The sequence below is a fragment of the Curcuma longa genome, chromosome 14 (assembly GCF_044706935.1).
Source record: "Curcuma longa cultivar G26 ecotype Majalengka, Jawa Barat chromosome 14, ITB_CL_G26_1.1, whole genome shotgun sequence".
Taxonomy (NCBI): Eukaryota; Viridiplantae; Streptophyta; class Magnoliopsida; order Zingiberales; family Zingiberaceae; genus Curcuma; species Curcuma longa.
Genome location: NC_133874.1, coordinates 747411 through 754827, shown reverse-complemented (window position 1 = coordinate 754827; position 7417 = coordinate 747411).

Genomic DNA, 7417 nt, shown 5'->3' with positions numbered 1-7417 from the left:
TTCGACTTCCGCTGTATTTATCAAACCCGAGTTGCCTGGATTCCATAATCCGATCGCCGAGACTGTCTAGTCGACTGGGATCTTGGATAAGGTTGCCCGGAGTCAAAGATTTCACCTCTCTAATCTGTATTGCAAGTTAGTTCCAAAATATAGATAAACATATTGGATTAACAGTTCAACAAACTGTTAATAGGTATTAACTTCAGATTTCCGGTGAAATCTTGGGTTAGACTGACGCCTACAGTTCCACTTTGGGAACACGTCCTGACCCACTCCTCTCGGGAGAATTTATCTGAGTTACCAACCAAGTCCTCCAGTTGTTGGACTTTCTGCTCAGTTATTATCCTCGACCCTCAGGAATTTACTGCTAGAACTCGATCCTCCTGACCGCCTAGACTTTCACCAAGCCTCCGATCCTCCTGACCATACTCGCTTGGACTTTGACCACGCTTCTAGATGTGAACCGCAAGTATACGGTTGTCGTCAAGTAATAAAAAGATATCGAACCACAGAAATTGTGTATTAGCTATAGTGATGTCACTAAGATAGTTGTCTAGACTCCAAGAGAAGCAAAACGGTTGAGGATTGTGTGTGTGTGTGTACGGTAGAGAGAGAGAGAGATTGGCTTGGGGTTTATAGATGAGATGGATAAGTCTAGGACTTCGGTTTCACATCTATTCTAGGTGATATCCCTAATTCATGTTTGTTCCCTTACTCTTAATGTTTACCACCTTGTAGGGATTCTAACCAAAATACCAAGTCGACCTCGTCAGGCTTTGTTGGAATTAACCATAATACTCTAACGCTACGATTACTAGTTCAGGACGACACCAGATAGCCTGTCACTCGGGCACCCCAGCATACTTTCAGTGTACTACTCTCTGTCACCAAGTACCCAATTAAGGAATCCATTCCTAGTCATCAATAGTCATTAGCTATTCCTTATGGAGGTTTATCACCATGTAAAGATTACTTTGGAAAGTCCGGTTTAAGGTTAACCTTCTGTCACAAGGCACCCCGGTATACGATCCTAGGATATCTCTACACAGTAATCTACCCCTCATAATCATGCATATGCGCTCACACAAATATTTCATCAAACACATTCAAGGCACATAATACATGAAACAAATGTAAACACTTCATTGAATAGGGAAAATGATATAAACTAGTTCATACATCACCGTCATTACATAGATGTTCATCATACATCCTAAACTCAAAGATCTACTCCATTACAAAAAGGTTACAACACGTATGCAAGGAAAACGTCATCCACCAAAGAAAGGGGAAGACTTATCTTTGAAGCGTGGACATCCTCTTGAAGTTCTTCTTGCTCCTGATATAGGATGGACCGGTGGAGATGGACTGACGAGAGCGAATCGGCGAATGATGGAGTGTTTAGGGCCTCCCCTAGGGAGGGGAGGTGCCGTCACCAAGCCAAGACCAAGGGGTTTGGAGAATGACCCAAGATAACCCTCAAAGGGTGCTAAAAGTGGTATTTATAGGGTCTAAGCACGTCCCCGTCACACGGCACGGTCGTGGCCTATCGTCCCTTGGAAAATGGACACAGCCCTGCCTTGGGAACACGGCTGTGTACTGTCGTTTCTTTGACACGACCGTGGGTGTGGCCAGTTGACGCTCTAGTTGGAGGCACGACCGTGGTTTGGTACGGGCATGTGCCTGGGACACGACCGTGTTTAGGCCGTGGACGATGGCCGTGCCTGGTAGGCACGATCGCTGCTTTGTTGCTCCTTTTCCTCCATTTCCGCGTGTGTGCTGCATGAGAGACTCGCCCGTGATGACGGGCACGGCCAGTGCGAGTCTCTTTTCTCCACTATTTGCTCTACCATCAATAATGCATCATTTTGACTCTAAATCGCATCCTGTCAAGCAAAATATGCAAAGAGCAGATCTTCGAGCAAGAAAGTAGAAACAAGTGATAATAAATGAATAAAGTGTAATAAAGTAGATCATATGCAATGAATTACAAATAGATGAGCGTTAAAACAAGGTTAAAAATCATATATGATCTATGCTCATCACACCCCCAGACTTAAACTTTTGCTTGTCATCAAGCAAAAACCTGCATTTAGATTCATGGATTGAAAGAATGGAGTAGCATAATCTCTAATAAATCACAATCAGTCCTATTACATAGTATCATTGATGAGCTATACATTAAAATCACTTAAATGTGGGCTAAAAGTTAGTTCTCCTTGCTCAGTGCAAAACGTGACCATGGGTTTTAAAGTGTTAAATCTTAATTAAAGTCAAGTCGTCATCTAATCAGTTTTCCTCTTGCTTCCAGCAAGAGGCACTTACCTGTCATTCGCATGGTTCATCCCCCTCAAAAATGCTATGCTCCATCTACACAAGGTCTCAAAGGAATACTCGGTATCAAGAGAAACATGATAGATATTTCTCCAGTAACCCTTACCGATCTCAAAGTGGTATCTTATCAGTTTCCACTCACGACACTATTTTTTTATCCCTTTTATTCTTTTTATTCTTTTTTTTTGAAACAAGTGTTGCGACCATAAGAAGGTGTTACAACCATGTTATTTATTTGTTTGGGATCTTGATTTTTCCAAGTGAGCTTCCATGATCCGAGTTTATCCAGTAACCAAAATGTAACGCCCGCCCTTACGTGGGCCCTTGACGGACGCTACAGTTCTACTATTCATTCATACATTCATCTACTATCATATATGAGAAATTTTAAACTTTACCTTGCAGCGGAAACATAACTACTATTAAACAAACAGAAGTTCATATATGATAACAGAATAATAACACTAAGATAAAACTAACCTAGGTTGCATGGCAATTCTAGATTAGTACGTTCTAAACATGGTAATTTAATTACTGAACATGATAATTAAAACATTGTCTAACATGCATATATAAAATAAAGTGCATGGCCAAGGCTTGGTCAAGTCACCACCACACACATCTTCACCGCCCTGTCCTGCTGCCTCCCATTTGTTCAGTACCTGTTAACTGGATCTGCAATATAAGGAAAGTATCTATAAGCATAAAGCTTAGTAAGTTCCTTTCCTACTCACAAAATCCATCGTTACATAAATCATAACATTAAAGCATACAAGCATGTCAACATTTCCTAAACAGGCATAAATCAGTCATTTGACATTTACATCATATACATGAACATAGAAATCATTTTGCCTTTTTGAAAAATATTATCTTAATAGATAAACATAATCATCATCATCTTTGGGGATCCCTGGCTTGTACCCATTCATTTCTTTTGCGCGCATACATACCAAGTAGTACGAGGTAGCTAATCCCGACTACACGGTTACTAGGTCTTCTCAGATGTCCTTCGACCTAGGGGCAACTTTTGGAGCCCATCCCTTGGATCCCTTTCGGGTTCCGGTACAAGCCATTCATACAAAGTAAAATACTTTTTATACTTTTCCTTTTCCATCATAACCTGAATGTTCCATAACATCTTTCTTTCATTCATAGTGAACATTCACGTCATACATTACATGAATTCAACATAAGGTATTATGACAAATCATATATCTAATCACATTTTAAACCTTAACTTAGGTTTGGTTGCACTTTCTTCATAGGAGTTAGCTTCATTAAGCTTCATTCACCATAACTGACCAAACCAGAGGACCTATATCCCTGTAATCAATCACAAGATCGATTGCTAGGCTTTAAATCGATCCACGGGTCAATTCTGTTGAAAATTTTCATCACAGTGGCCTTGGTAATCGATTAACCGATCGATTACAGGAGCCTAATCGATCAGAAGATCGATTCCCTCATTAAGCATGAGGCTGTGGGAGGTGTTTGAAGGCCGAGGTCTAGGTCAAGAGAAGCTGAAATGGGATTTTTCAGCTTCACCAGTCGACTGGCCCTGCCAGCAGTCGACTGCTCATAAATCAGACGCACACAGAAAGATCAGTCGAGCCAGAGGAAGACAGGAGTCGACTGGTCAGTCGACTGGTGTTATGGTGAGTCGACTGTTGCCAGTCGACTGGTCTTGGAACAGTCGACTGCTATTTGAACGTTGCAGAAAATTGGCAAGCATTTAATGCGCTTTAATGCGAGATTTTGTTGCCGATTGAAGGCATCAGTCGACTGGCCCTGCCAGCAGTCGACTGATGTTGCAGAGATTATAAAAGAAGCCTGCACGAGAACAACTCATCTTTTTCGCTATTCTTTTATTGCTTTGTGCTTCTTCTGAGAACTTGTTTGTTCTCCATTCTCTGCTTTCTTCCTCTCCTCCTAAACAGTATTTCATATCATATTTGAGGAGATCTAAAGCGAAATTTATTTTTCGCAAGTTTTAATTTTCTAGAACTAGTCGTAGAAACCGTAGAAGATAATTTAGGAATCGGCGATCCTAGGATTTTTTGACTTAGTCTTTTGTAGACTTTGTCAATTAATCCAGGCGGGATAAAATTTGTGTCCTGTGAGGTTCTATGCTTTTCGGAGCGGATAGAATCCGGATCGCAGGACGGAGATCCAGAACGCCAACAAAGGCACCCCGGTATACGATCCTAGGATATCTCTACATAGTAATCTACCCCTCATAATCATGTATATGCGCTCACAAAAACATTTCATCAAACACATTCAAGACACATAATACATGAAACAAATGTAAACACTTCGTTGAATAGGGAAAATGACATAAACTAGTTCATCACCGTCATTACATAGATGTTCATCCTACATCCTAAACTCAAAGATCTACTCTATTACAAGAAGGTTACAATAAGTATGCAAGGAAAATGTCATCCAACAAAGAAAGGGGAAGACTTATCTTTGACGTGTGGGCATCCTCTTGAAGTTCATCTTTCTCCTGGTGTAGGATGGAACGGTGGAGATGGACTGGCGAGAGTGGATCAGCGAAGGATGGAGTGTTTAGGGCCTCCCCTAGGGAGGGGAGGCGCTGTCACCAAGCCAAGACCAAGGGTTTTGGAGAATGACCCAAGATAACCCTCAAAAGGTGCTAAAAGTAGTATTTGTAGGGTCCAGACACGCCCCCGTCACACGGTCGTGCCTAAGAGGCACGGTCATGGCCTGTTGTCCCTCTGGAAAATGGACACGGCCGTACTGTCGTTTATCTGAAAAATAGGCATGTTCATGGCCAGTTGATGCTTTGGTTGGAGGCACGACCATGTCTATTTGGCACGGCTAAGAACAGGTGCTTCTCTGTTGGAGGGACACGGTCGTGTCTAGGCAGTGGGTATGTGAGGCATGGCCGTATCTCGTAGGCACGACCATGTTCTGCTCTGTTGCTCCTTTTCCTCCATTTCTACATGTGTGCTGTATGAGAGACTCGCCCATGATGACGGGCAATGTCAGGCAGTGGGTATGTGAGGCACAGCTGTACTTCGTAGGCACGATTGTGTTATGCTCTGTTGCTCCTTTTCCTCCATTTTCACGTGTGTGCTGTATGAGAGAGTCGCCCGTGGTGACAGGCACGTCCAGTGCGAGTCTTTTTCTCCACTATTTGCTCCACCATTAATAATGCATCGTTTTGACTCTAAATCGCATCCTGTCAAGCAATATATGCAAAGAGCAGATCTCCGAGCAAGAAAGTAGAAATTAGTGATAATAAATGAATAAAGTGTAACAAAGTAGATCAAATGTAATGAATTACAAATATATGAGCATTAAAACAAGGCTAAAAATCATATATGATCTACGCTCATCACTTCTCGATCTTCCAACACTGCATGGACTTGTACCTAGTGCACTTGACCTGCTATGTCTTCTGCATGATCCTCTAGACCACGATCCTTGCCTAGCCTATAACTAGGATTTTGTCTTGCCTTGCCTCAACTAGGACTTTTCCTGTGCTCCCTGCACACTATATCAACTTGTTAGCCCAACAACACATTTAACTTGAACCTCGTGCCATTATCAAAATCAAAGTTCGATCATCTAGTGCTTCCCGCACCAACACACTTTACTTGCTAAGTCTTCTGCCTGATCCTCCAGACCAGGACTTGTCTTTGCCTTTGCCTAGCTACAACTAGGACTTTGCTTTACCTAACCTCAACTAGGATTTCCTGTGCTCCTGCACACTACATCAACTTGTTAGTTCAACCACACACTTAACTTGAACCTCGTGTCATTATCAAAACTAAGGTTCGATCATCTGGTGCTTCCCACACCAACAATCTCCTCCTTTTTGATTATGGTAACTCGAGTTTCAAGTTAAGAAAATAACTTTATAATAAACAAGAGTTTAAGTTTACCACATATGTCAATATTTCATGCAAATGGAACATAATATGCATTGTGTTAACATCTAGCATTGAAACAAGCCATCATAAATCAAGAAATGAAAAATTCAACTTCATAAGCTTGTACACTTTTTGAAAAGAAACCAGAAAGAAAAACTTGATATTGATAGCTATCAAACATGAAGGCAAGGAATAAGAAATCAGAAAATGCAGGAAATCAGAGAATGAGTGCAAGAAAGTAAATGCAGGAAATAGAATTTTGATACTTCAGTTATAGAACTTGAATGCAGGACAAAGAATGAAAACTGCACATAATCTAAAGGCAAATCAAACTAACTCATTAACCAAACTGCATGAAAGTAAAATCCTTAATAGATCTGATGAACAAAATTTTCAGTGATGAAGCTAAACAGAAATCAACAACTCAATCCTTCCCTTTCAACGTGATCTTCTCCTTGCCATCACACAAAGGCTGAGTGTAGGTTAGAAACGTCATAGGAATGCTCATATATTTGTAATGAATTACAAATATATGAGCATTAAAACAAGGCTAAAAATCATATATGATCTACGCTCATCACTTTTCGATCTTCCAACACTGCATGGACTTATACCTAGTGCACTTGACTTGCTATGTCTTCTGCATGATCCTCTAGACCACGATCCTTGCCTAGCCTATAACTAGGATTTTGTCTTGTCTTGCCTCAACTAGGACTTTTCCTGTGCTCCTTGCACACTATATCAACTTGTTAGCCCAACAACACATTTAACTTGAACCTCGTGCCATTATCAAAATCAAAGTTCGATCATCTAGTGCTTCCTGCACCAACACACTTTACTTGCTAAGTCTTCTGCCTGATCCTCCAGACCAGGACTTGTCTTTGCCTTTGCCTAGCTACAACTAGGACTTTGCTTTACCTAACCTCAACTAGGATTTCCTGTGCTCCTGCACACTACATCAACTTGTTAGTTCAACCACACACTTAACTTGAACCTCGTGCCATTATCAAAACTAAGGTTCGATCATCTGGTGCTTCCCACACCAACAATCTCCCCCTTTTTGATTATGGTAACTTGAGTTTCAAGTTAAGAAAATAACTTTATAATAAACAAGAGTTTAAGTTTAACACATATGTCAATATTTCATGCAAATGGAACATAATATGCATTGTGTTAAC